Source organism: Pseudonaja textilis, chromosome 8, assembly GCF_049901715.1.
Source record: "Pseudonaja textilis isolate UNSWEBS1 chromosome 8, rPseTex1.2, whole genome shotgun sequence".
Classification (NCBI taxonomy): Eukaryota; Metazoa; Chordata; class Lepidosauria; order Squamata; family Elapidae; genus Pseudonaja; species Pseudonaja textilis.
The window spans coordinates 37,061,076-37,075,891 of NC_141997.1; the positions used below are offsets into that span (position 1 = coordinate 37,061,076).

At 38.1% G+C, this 14,816-nt stretch overlaps 1 long non-coding RNA gene across 1 annotated transcript; it reads right to left on the minus strand.

Annotated features, from left to right (window-relative positions):
* Positions 1 to 201: 201 nt before the first annotated feature.
* LOC148125173 (uncharacterized) lies at positions 202 to 12,818 on the minus strand. The gene is made up of 3 exons (XR_015744511.1): positions 12,667 to 12,818; positions 5,675 to 5,731; positions 202 to 1,144 (listed from the first exon to the last, which is right to left on the minus strand). It is a non-coding gene; the product is annotated as an uncharacterized LOC148125173 (long non-coding RNA).
* Between the last annotated feature and the right edge of the window lie 1,998 nt (positions 12,819 to 14,816).

A 14,816-nucleotide genomic window follows, 5' to 3' on the forward strand; every position in this document is an offset into this window, starting at 1 on the left:
CACACTCCACCAGAAATGAGTCTTTGTGAGACTTGTCATACTAGCACAGCCTCTTGGAGCAGAATGTCTTGCAGGGTCCCAAAGACTCATTTCTGGTGGAGTTTGGGGGAGACTTTTGCTGGTTTCCTTGCATACAGCCAAAAACAGAAGAAGAAAGAAGCAGAAAGTGGCCAGGCCAGAGGAGTGGGGCAAATTCCCCCCTCTGCTGTTTCCCCTCTCCTCACTACCTCGTGTTGCTCACAATGCAAAGGATGCAAACCTTGTGTTCCCACGGGCCATGTGGGCAGCACAGCCTTGTGTTCCCGCGCAGCCTGGATTAATTGCTTTGGCTGTGACATTTCTCTGCAGACCACCAAAATTTTCTCACAGATCACCAGTGGTCCCCAGCTCACTGGTTGGTGACCACTGCTGTAGAGCTTAGACATGTTGTTTTATGAAACCAGATTCATTTGTCAAATACAGTTGAGCTAGGACATGTTCCATTGTTATATGGACATCTGAATAACTGCCATTTAGAGCTTTATATTCAAGAAGCATTATCTTTCCCATAGTAAAGGCTGTAATAATTCTTGAAAGTTAGAATGTGTATTGTCCTTCTGAACTTGGGTATTTCTTTATGTCATGCAGTAGTAATTTTCCTATAGAAATGTGAGGATTATGTCAGCCTTAATTTCTTTCCCTCATCTCTTTTCATCTCATTCTACCCATGCTATTCTGTTCAAATGTTGTAAGATGAGACCTATTCACAGGTTCAATTTTAGGATATATTTTCAGGATATTAGTCAAGATGGTTCATTATTTTTTCTTCAAAGAAGTATTAGTCATTAAATCCTGACTGGCATATTTTCCCTCTGAAATGAAGGCAAATATGTCTGATCTGTTGTGAAGCACAGAAAGAGCAGCCGCTAATCCTGATGGCTAAGTCTTTCTGAACAAAATGATTTGTCTTCTCCTTTTTCCCTTGGTAAATCTGCCATCAAATGAGTCACTCTGTACTCTAAATCTGTGATACCGTCAGCTGTACTGCACAAAGCCAATGATTCATCCAGCAAGGTCAATAATATTGATGGTTTGAGGCTGCTGGAGGGAGATCATCCACAGGCACTGGAGTCATTTTCAATCCTCATCATCATGCCATGGTTATCTGCGAAGTAGTATTATAATGACAGCAGCTTAGAAGAGGCCAACATGAACACTATGATTTAGAACAAATGGGACAAAAAGAAAAACACAGTAAAGTAGCTTGGTTGCTGCAGAACAGTCAACATGATTATCAGTCATGCATGCTAACGACAGGACAGATGAGACAGTATAGTTGAATTCCTGCGGTTGGTGCATTTCATTAATGCAAAGAGATATGTCATCTCTTTGAGTCACAAAAAATGTTCCCGATTAAGGAAATGTTTCATTTTAATTTAATCAAAAGCAGAAAAATAAATTCAAACTTGCCAGAATTTACTACATTCTTTTCAATTTTTCTAAATTCAAAAGTTAAAATATAAACTCTCCGCCACCCCCCAAAAGGAACAAACTAACAGGATGAAAAGAAAAGAAAAGAAAAGGGGAGGGAAGGGGAGCAGTAAGGAGAGGAAAGGAAAGGAACGGAAAGGAAATGCATTAAGGAAAAATAAAATAAAATAAATTATACACATACATAGTATACCTATATCCCCCAGTTGAATACTGAAATATCTATTTCAACATTAGTAATTTTCTCCCCTTGTGGAAGAGCTTTATGATGTATAAGCTTCTACATCTCTATTTACCTAAGCAATTTGACATTCCGTCTAGCTATTGTAAAAAAAAAAAAAGATAAAAGTTAACAGATATGCCTAACAGCAAAACTAAACTTCAAAACCCTATGTTAACTGTCTATTATATTTACCTCACAGAAAGATCACAACAGCACATCTAGTCATTGTCTATGGTTCATCCAGGATCAAATATTTTTGACTCATTCTTAATAATAAAATATTACATTCCTGTCATATTAAGAACTACAATTCAGTAGCCTTTTTAAGATTAATGTTGGGAAGGGGATACTGATGGCTTTGGGAACACAAATCTTTATATTAATGGCATATGTACAGTATTGAAAATCTCAGAAAAAGATCTTACATCCCAATAAAGCAAGCTGTTGTCATTTCAATTTCCACTGTACTTTCATCGGCAACAATAAATATAATAACCCAATGCTAGAATATCTGCTGGGTCCATCTTTGAGATATTGCTGATTTCACTGGTTAAGTGCCTTGATATCACTAGACACTAATATCCCTGCAAAAGTCCTTCAGTGCCTCCAATAAATCATGACTCCAAAACTTTTGGAGAGGACATGAATTGTGATTATGGTCAGATGTCAAACAATACTTCAAAATACTTCGAGACCAGGGGTGAAGAACCTGTGGTCCTCAAAACTCAATAGCATTAGCATCCTAGGCAACAAATAAAGGACTTACCCAACAGTGTAACAGTGTAAATTTGCTCTCATTTTATATTTCAGCCTAGAAAATTCCTGAAAGCTCAGCACTTTGACAAATCAACCATCAACAGGCACATAAACATAAACCACACTTAAATACCATTCAAAAGAGACAATCAACAAGGCAAAATGGTAACAAAAAGTCCAGAATACTTCCACACTAGCAATCAGATGAGCAAAGCTTATTATCAAGATTAAGATTAGACCAAAAATCAAGGAGCAAACAATACTCCAATCAAGAGTATTGAGAATCCCTACTAGCATGCTACTTTCTTTACTGAGCTATAGCTAATAGTCAGCAGGATAAATTGACAAGATTAACATATTTAACTATCTTATTAAACTATTTTATCTCTCCTCTCTCCATCCCCTAACATCTTTCATAGAATCAATTTTCTATGATAATGATCACCACAAGCCATTGTTTAACTATGTGGAGTGAAGTCATACCAGGTGAAAGTATGAAAGGTCAAACTCTTCGAAATGAATCTGAAGGTTTAAGAGTAAATTTTGTAAATCAAAGGTGGAACAACCTTCTACTTCATATTAAGAGGGCTGTGTTTTTTTTTCCTGCCTCTTTGTATTTATCTCCTGAATGTCTGTACCATTATTTTTTTTCTGAATTATTTTCTGACATTTGGCTTGAGGAGAATGAAAGAGAAGGTGAAAAACAACATACTATCTATCCCCTCTGGGAGGAGACAAATGAAATTCTCAATAAAGTAAAGAGCTTTAGGAGAACAACCATCATATAAACAACCTTTAAAAGCTGTGGAAATAGAGGAGACATCTCATTAGGAAACAGGAAGAATAAATCAACTGCAGTAAGGTAGGCTTTGACATTTCCTTAAATTTGGCTTATTTTATTTAATATTTATTTTATTATTATTATTTAGTAATTAAGACTGCAATCCATAGGATATCTGAAAATGAAAAAGATCTGCAAGCCCTAATAAAGTCAAAGAGGACAATGAAAATGTGGGACTAATTTTAACAATAGCAATAGCACTTAGACCTATATACCGCTTTACAGTGCTTTACAACAGCGGTCACCAACTGGTGGGCGGTGAAGAAAATTTTGATGGGCCGCAGAGAAATCTCACCCCCAGAGCACCCCCCTCAAAGCAATTAATCCAGGCTGTGCAGAAACACAAGGCTGTGCTGCCCACATGGCCCATGGGAACCCTCCCCACCCACTCACCCTGCAAACTTGCCTGCTAAATTGCTATTTTTCCTTTTTCTGACCATCATCTGTTCTACTGTGCCTGGAGATTTAGATTACCTAGGAGGGCAGGAAATGGTTGGATTTCTTGCTTTCTAGCTAGTCTTAGATCTTCGCCTCCGCTTTTAAGCACAGCCGAATCTCCCTTGGGACTGAAGGTTCTATTATTCAGTGCAGACTCACAGCAAGCAAATTTGAGAGACTGAGCTAGCCGATGGCAGAAAGATAGATCACTGAATGATTCTGTGTGTAACTCAATCTGCCTGCCTGCTTTGCCTGATTTGGGGTAAAAGTTGTTCTTTTTTTTATAAAAAAGTCAATATTTATATAAATATTTATAATATTTACATACAAGCCATTCCCAGCCAGTCATGTGACCACCAAGCCACACCCACAAATTAGGCCATGCCAACAGATGCAACAAGCAGAAATGACAAAGAAGATATAAAAGTGGTGGATAGTTTCTGCCTTTTAGAAACAACTATCAACAGTAAAAAAAAAAAAAAAAGCAGTCAAGAAATATGCTACAGACTAGCACTTGGTAGAACAGCCATGAAGCCATAACTTTGGAAATGATCATCAAATGCTATTATGATTCTACACCTACAAAGATCAGGTTCATGCAAAGCTTGGTATTCTTGGAAGTTGGAAGAATAGGAAGAACAATAATGTTTTTGAAAGCCAATGCTGGGGAAGACTCCTGAAAATATTATGGACAGCCAAGAAAACAAACGCGTGGGTTTGAAAAAAAAATCAAACCAAATTTCCACTCAAGGCACACATGAACAGGCTCAACTTATCCTGCTCTGAACACATTATTTAAAGATTCCAGGAAAGCTTCTAATTCTAGGAAAGGTAAAAGGAAAGAAGACAACCAGCAGTGAGATGGATGGACTCAGTTGGAGAGGTGATGAGTGTAGCATTTCATGAGACATGAAAGTCAGATTAGAGATGGATTGTCTTGGAAAAAAATCTATGTGGTCACTAGGAGTCAAAAATGGCTTGGTTGCACATAACCAAGCATTCAAGTATTCAGCTCCAATGAATAAATAAATAGGTTTAAATGTTTTAACTATTTAAGCTTGTGGTCTATTGTTCCGTTTAATATATTGTGTATTTTGGGTATATGATTAGGCAGATTAATAATTATTTTCAGGTGGTATTCTGATGAAACTTAACAAATATGACAAAAATCTGAATACACATTATTATCATTCAATTAAAAAAGGGTGCAGCAAAACATGGCAATATCTTTGCCAATCTTTGGCATAGAGCCAAGTGCTACCAGGTGGTTATGGATCCAATTAACAAATTTGCAGCTTTTATAGCCATTCTATATTTCTATAAATTTTCTGCTCAATTTATTTTAGGAAAAGTAATTTGCTACTGTCTGCTTATGTACATTTCTATTTTGTATAAGTATAAATATGCTTCATTCTTTCCAAAAGTTGTATCCTCATAGAGTCACACACACACGGACACACATATACACACACACAAAATGTATATACATAATCACTGGGTAAGTGCTTTCTATGAGGAAACAGTATTTGTTTGTTTAATTCACTTTTATTGTTTATATAAACTTGCTTTAACCAGTAATTATATGTGTGTCTATTTCTCTCTGTGTATGCTTTTCAAACTACCCAGACATATTTTTACAGTAACTTTGTAACATAAAGCAGTATTATTTTCTACATGGCAGAAGAAAGCCTAAAGCTTATACTGCTTTTTGATTGATTTTCTAAACGTGTTATATGCTAGTATATAATCTTACAAAAATCTTCAAAATTAGGATCGTCATTCGTAATAATGCAGTATTTAATGCTCTATCCAAGGGTTCTTTATGTTTTTGTATTCTTCACTTCTTTTCTCTTTAATATTACTTATTTAAATGGCATCACCTTTAGGATTATCATAGTTATTTTCATAGGGAAAGAGATGTTTATTTAAATGCAACAAAGTATTACCTGCATTGTTTGTTTGGTTAAGTTTTCTTTCATTCTTCTAACACTCGTTTTCATATCCTAAAGAGATAATTCCAATAGAAAAAGGAAGGTAGACCATGGAGATTTCTGCTAAACCAATCCAAAATAACATATAAATAATAAGTGAGAGCTAACTAATGTTCAAACAGTAAGAATAGTATATACATTATAAAAAGAAGGAAGGAAGGAAGGAAGGAAGGAAGGAAGGAAGGAAGGAAGGAAGGAAGGAAGGAAGGAAGGAAGGAAGGAAGGAAGGTCAATGAAATTCCTTTTAAACATTAGGTATAATTTATTGATGTGGCTTCAAATAAAAATAAAACAGATGCAGGTTAAATTGTCCCATTTTAATTCTGTTCATTCCTATAGTGTAATTTTAATATATTGTGTGAACTCAATATATCAAAAAGGATTCTTTGGAGATAGTTTTCTGCTTTTGATTTATTTCTTATTACTTCAGGTCTTTATCTTTCTTTCTTTCTTTCTTTCTTTTTCTTTTTCTTTCTTTCTTTTTTGTTTTCTTTCTCTCGTTCTCTCATTCTCTCTTCTCTTCCCCTTTAACTTTCTTTTCAGATTAAAATCTCAGCTGTGTTTCCTTCTATGCTGTCCACCAGTCACAGAATTTGACTGCATTGACTGAATTTGTTCTGAAACCTATAAATGCTCTTAAATTTGAGCATCGGTTATGGAGAAGAGTTGAGATTTTCTTCTAGGTTGCTCTTTTACGATGCTTTTCTAACAATCTGCACCTGTGCCTAATGCACAGCCCAAGCCACAATCCTTCTTTCTTTAGTTCTTCATCTGTTGAACCATCCAATTTGGACACCAAAGAGATTCATGTAGCTTTATGTACTCTGAAAGATAGCTGTGCTATACAAATTATAATATTTGTCGAGTCATTGTCATCTTTGGAATGTAAGCTCCAAATTAATTGTAGGATTGGATTTCTGGTGAGAGATAAATTCAAAACAAAGAATTTGGTATATTTGGGTAAGTTCACTCATTGGGGTGGGTGGGGGAGGTTGGGAAATAATACATTAACCATCCCTTTGATGGTGTTGGTGGTAGATTTCTTCTATACGGTTATTGTTGTTGCTGCTGTTATTGTTTTTTGCTGTTGACAAGATTCAAAAAGCAATGTTACTTCAAGATTCTTCGTTTTCAACTCCATTTTAACTCAGTTGTGGGTGCCTCTAGCATCATTATTAACTATTAATAATTACATTTGCTTTCTGCCCTACAGCTGTGAATTTCAACTGAGTCAAAAGCACAAACAGAAATGATCATCCATTGGTTTTCTCTGCACCTGCTCCTCAAGACTCTCTGTATTGCTTGAGTAACTATATGCCCACATTATTATTTTTTTCCCCAACTTTTCTTTGCCAGATAGAAAATAAAAGTTCTTTATCTTCCTGTATTCCAGTTATTAGATGATTAATTACACATATTTCAACTCTATTTTTTATTTTTATTTCCACTTCTAGTTTCCCTGTTTTAGTCCATTATTCTTCCCAGTGTTCAACTGTGCAGTTTGCTAAACTAAACTCTTGTTATTTGCATTTCACTTCCCTCCACACTGTATTTGCCATATCTTGTCTATGTTTTTCTATTTCATCAATCTTCAACTTACAACCATTCAAAGTTACAATAACACTGAAAAAGTGACCTATGACCGTTTTTCACACCTATGACCATTGCAGCATTTCTATAGTCATGGGAACAAAATCTGTGTACTTGGCAACTGGTTTATATTTATGATGGTTAAAGTATCTTGGGGTCATGTGATCACCTTCTGCGACCTTCTGGCAAGCAAAGTCAATGGGGAAGACAAATTCACTTAAAAAGCATGTTACTAATTTAACGACCTGCAGTGTTTCACTTAACAATTTTGGCAAAAAGGTCATTACATGAGGCAAAACTCACTTAGTGGTCTGTTTCTGTTTCTTCCCTCTGGGAAAAGGCTTCAAAGCATTCCTAGCAGGACTACTAGATTTGGTAACAGCTTTGTTCCCTAGCCTATCCATAATGGTAAACTTGCAAGATTCGTTATTCTCTCCATGTGCATGTATACTTCCGAACGAGACTGTGTTGTTTCTCTGTGTCATATAACATATGTGAGTGCATACATAATGTTGTATTTATTTATTTGTTGGTTTATTAATTTATTTTGTCATGTTCATGTCAGGTATATTGGAGGTGGTGACCTTTTGAGAGCTGTATCCAACAAACTGAATGTATGCCGATTAGTGTACATTTGAAGTGACAATAAAGTTATTATTCTGTTACGTTCTGTTCTGTTCCATTTCATTCCATATATCTGTAAACATAATTCATACCAGAAGAAAATTGGGCCACAATGCATTCTATTCTATTCTATTCTATTCTATTCTATTCTATTCTATTCTATTCTATTCTATTCTATTCTATTCTACTCTACTCTACTCTACTCTACTCTATTCTATTCTATTCTATTCTATTTTGTTCTGTTCCATTCTGTTCCATTCCATTTTATTCCATATATCTGTAAATATAATTCATACCAGGAGAAAATTGGGTCACAATGCATTCTATTCTATTCTGTTATGTTCTTGTTGTGGTTAGCCAGCAGCAGGTGCAGATGGCTGAGGAAAGTGAGGACTCAGATGAGAGGCCAGGACTATTAGGGAGCCTTCAAAAATTGTGGAGGCTGGCATCAGCAGTGAGGAGGTTCCTGAGGAGCCTGTGCCAAGTGTGCATGTGCACAGGATTGCTTGCAGGAAAGAGCAGCTACAACAGCATGGGTGACTCGGGAGTAAGGCTGCAAGGTAATGGCCCCTCCTTCAAGAACATAAAAGCCAGCTGTGAAGCGAACGTTCTTTGTAGGAAGCAAAGATGTTTTGAAAGTCAGCCTCGTGAACATTACAGCTGGTATTTGAAGACTCGTGGGTTGTAAACTATTTCTTATCTGTTGTATTTGGCAGCCTTGAGAAAATTTGGCAAGGCTCTTTCTTGTTGGAGCTAATTAGTTGGAAGCAGCCTTTTATCTGTGAAGAAACAGGATTCATAGATGGAACATTAAAAGGTGGTGCTGCTCCCTTTGTCTTGTGTTTGCTCTCTTGGAACCAGGTTTGAATCAGAACAGTTCTGTTCTGTTCTGTCCTGTTCCATTCCATTTCATTCTATATACAGGTGAAACTCAAAAAGTTAGAATATCGTGGAAAAGTTCATTTATTTCAGTAATGCAACTTAAAAGGTGAACCTAATATATGAGATGGACTCATTACATGCAAAGCAAGATAGTTCAAGCCATGATGTGGTATAATTGAGATGATTATGGCTTACAGCTCATGAAAACCCCAAATCCACAATTGCAGAAAATTAGAATATTGTGAAAAGGTTCAATATTATAGGCTCAGTGTCCCACTTTAATCAGCTAATTAAGCCATAACACCTGCAAAGGGTTCCTGACCCTTTAAATGGTCTCTCAGTCTGGTTCAGTAAGAAGCACAATCATGGGAAAGACTGCTGACCTGACAGTTGTGCAGAAAACCATCATTGACACCCTCCATGAGGAGGGAAAGCCTCAAAAGGTAATTGCAAAATAAGTTGGATGTTCCCAAAGTGCTGTATCAAAGCACATTAATAGAAAGTTATGCAGAAGGGAAAAGTGTGGAAGAAAAAGGTGCACAAGCAGCAGGGATGACCACAGCCTGGAGAGGATTGTCAGAAAAAGGCCATTCAAAAGTGTTCATGACTTTCACAAGGAGTGGACTGAGGCTGGAGTCAGTGTATCAAGAGCCACCACACACAGACAGATCCTGGACATGGGCTTCAAATGTCGTATTCCTCTTGTCAAGAGGCTCCTGAACAACAAATGTCAGAAGTGTCTTACCTGGGCTAAAGAAAAAAAAGAACTGGTCTGTTGCTCAGTGGTCCAAAGTCCTCTTTTCTAATGAGAGCAACTTTTGCATCTCATTTGGAAGCCAAGGACCCAGAGTCTGAAGGAAGAATGGAGAGGCACACACTGCAAGATGCTTGAAGATCCAGTGTGAAGTTTCCAGTCTGTGTAGATTTGGACAGCCAAGTCATCTGCTTGTGTTGGTCCACTGTGCTTCATTAAGTCCGGGGTCAATGCAGCTGTCTACCAGGAGATTTTGGAGCACTTCATGCTTCCTTCCGCAGACGATCTTTATGGGATTGCTGACTTCATTTTCTAGCAGGACCTGGCACCTGCCCACAGTGCCAAAAGCACCGAAACCTGGTTCAATGACCATGGGATTACTGTGCTTGATTGGCCAGCAAACTCACCTGCCCTGAACTCCACAGAGAATCTATGGGGCATTGCCAAGAGAAAGATGAGAGACATGAGACCGACAATGCAGAAGAGCTGAAGGCCGCTATTGAAGCATTCTGGTCTTCCATAACACCTCAGCAGTATCATAGGCTGATAGCTTCCATGCCGCACCACATTGAGGCAGTAATTGCTGCAAAAGGGGCCCAAAACAAGTACTGAGTACATATGCATGCTTCTACTTTTCAGAGGCCTGATATTGTTCTATGTACGATCCTTGTTTTATTGATTGCATGTAATATTCTAATTTTCTGAATTGTGGATTTGGGGTTTTCATGAGCTGTAAGCCATAATCATCACAATAATGACAAATCACGGCTTGAACTATCTTGCTTTGCATGTAATGAGTCTATCTCATATATTAGTTTCACCTTTTAAGTTGTATTAATGAAATAAATGAACTTTTGCATGATATTCTAATTTTTCGAGTTTCACCTGTATCTGTAAACATAATTCATACGAGGAGAAAATTGGGTCACAATGCATTCTATTCTATTCTATCCTATTCTATTCTATTCTGTTCTGTTCTGTTCTGTTCTGTTCTGTTCTATTCCTAATTTAGTCTAGTCTCCAGTCCAGTCCAGTCCAGTCCATTCAACAACAGTCTTGCTTAGCAACTGAAAGGTTGTGGCTCAATTGTGGTCATCAGTCAAGGTATACCTGCTATTGTTTGATTTTATCCATACAGAGACCATTTCCTAAGAATAACAACATTTTAAAAGACAGCTCACTTTCCCTTTACCATTCCAGCAGTTATCTGAATGGGATGATTTCAAGTGCACCCTTGGCTTCTTTTTGAAAAGATTTTGCAGTTTTTGAGGATGGAAAAAACAATATAATATTTGTAAGCCCCCACAAAGGAGGTCTCTACCCACTTCAAAGCTTCCAGAATTAAAATGCAATTGGGATTGAGTTCTCCTGACTAGTACTTGAATACTAGCATCGAGTAGTATAATAGCATCTTCTGAGAATGGACATACTTTGTCCATCTACAAGTCTTAAGAGAACTGATAGTCAATTGTCATTCCAGAGTCCTCTCTGTTAATCCAATGCCCAGTGCAACCATTTAGTTTTATTCTAAAATAAGCATCTCTTCCTTTGGATTAAAAACAAAGAGAGTGAAGAAAATAAAATTGTTGGTATGGATGCTGTCACCATGGTAGCATGCTTCTGGTTTATGATACTAGTATATTGATTCAGTGTTTCTGTTCCATCACTAGTCAGGTTGTTACATGCCACAGTGGATACCTGGGGCTATGGCAAGTCCACTCTGATTATGCTTTTGTACACTACTATATTTCCTATGCCATTTTTCAGAGTAAAACAGGGGTGTTCCCCATTTGACAACAGACTGAGTTAAATGCAAGGATTTAGCTTGGTGATAAGTGCCAGAGAGAACCCTGGTCATGGGGGAAAGAGGCTTGGTTTGATACTGTACCCTTGTTTGGAAGAATCTGGAGAAAAATGACACAAATAATATCCAAGTTAATTTCTTTTCCATTTTTTCCAAATCTGAAACAACAACAGTGTAACAGTGAAAATAATTACAGATTCAATCAGGATTGGTCACAGACAGTGGTGGGATTCAAAGAAGTTTATTACCAGTTCTGTGGTTGTTGCTTGGTGGGCATTGCTTGGTGGGCATGGCAGGGGAAGGATACTGTAAAATCTCCATTCCCACCCCACTCCTGGGGGAAGGTTACTGTAAAATCCCATTCCTTTCCCACCCCACTAACCTGCTTTTCAGCTCCATTCTCCTGTGCAGGGCAACAAAAGAAGACCCAGCCGATCAGCTGGGACTCAGGAGGCAGAGAATAGATGGCAGTGGGCCGGGGTGGGATTCTACAGATTCGCACCTATTTGCTAGAACCAGTTGTTAACATTCTAAGCAGTTTGGAGAACTGGTTGTTAGAAGAAATTACCAGCCTAATCCTGTAAGGAAGGCAGGAAGGAAACATTCTGGTGTTGTTGCTTACAGAAACTGCCTCTCCGTTAACCCTTATTACATTCTTGGCAGGACTAGACTTCTTGTCTCTGGAACCTCTCTGGAGTTTTTTCCCCCTCCTTTGCTGGTACTTTGCTTGTGTGGAGTGACCATTCAAAATTACAAAGGCACTGAAAAAAGTGACTCATGACCACTTAAGATTGTTGCAGCATCCCCACGGTCATGAGAGGCCAGGCGAGGAAATGCATGCCTCGATGTGAGTGATGTTGTGTTGGCCATCCCCCGCCAGTCACATGACCACCAAGCCATGTCCACCAACTAAGCCACGCCCACAGAACCGGTTGTTAAAAAAAATGAATCCCACCCCTGGGGGCGGGGCCAGTCAGGGGTGGGATTTGCCGGTTCTCCGAATTACTCAAAATTTCTTCTACCGGTTCTCCAGAACTGGTCAGAACCCGCTGAATGCCACCTCTGGTCACAGGAATGAGAGGTTTAATTTCTGAGCCTTTAGACTCATGCTGGAGTCCATCCACAGGACTAAATCACTAGTCCATGTGACCAACCCAGATTGGATCCTGCAACATTATTCTGAGACATATATTATTCCCTTCATTGGTGAGTGAAAATAGCGTTTGTTACATAACAACAGCAACAGCAACAACAACAATGATATTCTGGAGATAAACCTGGAACATTGCTTACCTAATAGCTGGGGAAGAACTGAGTTAGAATAAGAACTCCTGGATTAATCTTCAAATAATCATCCGTGCAAGAAAAGCCACCTGCAGTTTGATGAGCATCTTATCTTCTGAACTCTCCCTTCTTTATTGGAGCTTTTTGCAATGTCCACAAAGAAAAGTATTGGTTGTCTCCATGGGAAAAACAGAAAGGTTAGAAACATTTATAGGCAAGTAAACCTGTGTGGATTCCTAATGTGTTTTTAGGTTCTTCTCATATAGGCAGGCAGTTTCATGGCGTGTTTGTATGCACACATGTGCCTTAAAAGAATCTTTAAATATCAGTTTATAAAGATCTAAATCTTGTTTTAAGACTCAGAGAAGGTGAAGTTAGATTTCAAATATCTGTAACACACACACTCACACTAAATTTTAATCTGATTTCCTCAAGAGTGTCTTTGAGTATTCATACATTTTTATGTATGAGTGTTTTTCCTAGCTTAGGGGTTATACAAATCATGTGACCTAAAACCATACTCCATATCCTAAACCCATAACCCATAACCCATAACTTATCAGTCTGGCAGCTCCACAGGCCTGGAGGCCTCTATTCTTGCTCTTTTGCTGTTCTATTGTCTCTGCAGTACATTTGTAAGTGGCAGGGGGAAAAAAACACAGAAGGCTTTGATATATGCCAAGGCTCTTCTTGCTAACGTATTAGCTCTTGCAGCTTTCCTCTTCCCAATAACCATATTTATAGCCCTATCAATTATTGTAAGACAAGTAGAAGCACTAAATTATTTATAAATTAATAGAACCCAAGCTGGTTTCCCTTTGAGACAAGTAAACATAAATAGCTCTTCTTCTGTTTGTTGTATCTGATAAGAATCTCCCTTTCTCTCTCTTCTAGACTGCTGTTTTAAATGGACCATACAATGTAAAGATCTCATTTCAGTTTGACTGAGAGGTAATGCCTTTAAGCCATTGCTTTTATATGGATTTTTTACACACACACACACACACACACACACACAAAAACACACACAAAACACACACACACACACCAGTTTTATTTCTCTGCTAGAGTACAGCAATGTGCAGGGAGTTTATTGATTTATTTGCTGTAGTTGTGTGAGTTCACACCTTTATAATTAAGGAACCCACTCAGCTCTTCCATGAAATGTGTGCCTGCTTTCTACTTCTGGGTTTCCCACCAGGATTAGGAGAGGACACAAAATGAGCATGCATTTTGTTTTTTATTCTGAAAATACCTTAATTCCTATGACAACAGATGTGATGGAAGATTTCGCTTCCCACCCCCCTCCGATGCATTATAATCTTGAATATATTGTTTTAACTACTGGTGTAATTAATGTCTCATCCTATGTAGTCTTCTTACATATTTTAGCAATCTAGTTTTTTGGCAGGTGGACACCTGCAAGCAGTCAGACTAATTATGTGGATTCCAGGAAATTAATAAGTCCTCTAAATGTAGCCTGGAGTACATTGGTCTTCATCCTAATCTCAGACTCAAGCATGCATGTTTCCTTCCAACATTGAGGTACATGAAATAAAGTGAAGGACATATTATCATGCTACATCTAACTTCTTATCCCATTACTCTATGTTGCAATATCACGATTTTGAGTTTCCTTCCTTCCTTCCTTCCTTCCTTCCTTCCTTCCTTCCTTCCTTCCTTCCTTCCTTCCTTCCTTCTCTGCTTCCCTGCTTCCTTCCTTCCTTCCTTCCTTCCTTCCTTCCTTCCTTCCTTCCTTCCTTCCTTCCTTCCTTCTCTCCCTCCCTGCCTCCTTTCTTGCCTCCTTCCTTCCTTCCCTTTTTTTCTTTCTTTCTTTTCTTTCTCTCCCTCCCTGCCTCCCTCCCTTCCTTCCCCCATTTCTCTCTCACACACAATGTACACACTTTTGCTGCTGTTAGAGTCTTAGCTAGTTATGTGTATGTAATTTGGCTCTTTCTTTTCTGATGGCATATAAGTTAAGGTTGTGATGTGCCTGAGCACATTTCATTTTAAGGAAATAGCTGGATGCCATACACTAGGAACAATAAGTGAGGCCAAATTACAGAGGACAATATATAAGTGGAAGGTAGAAGCAGACTTACAGACAGCAAAGAGAGAGAGAGAAAAAAAAAGCAAGAGATGGCTCAGTGGGAAAATCC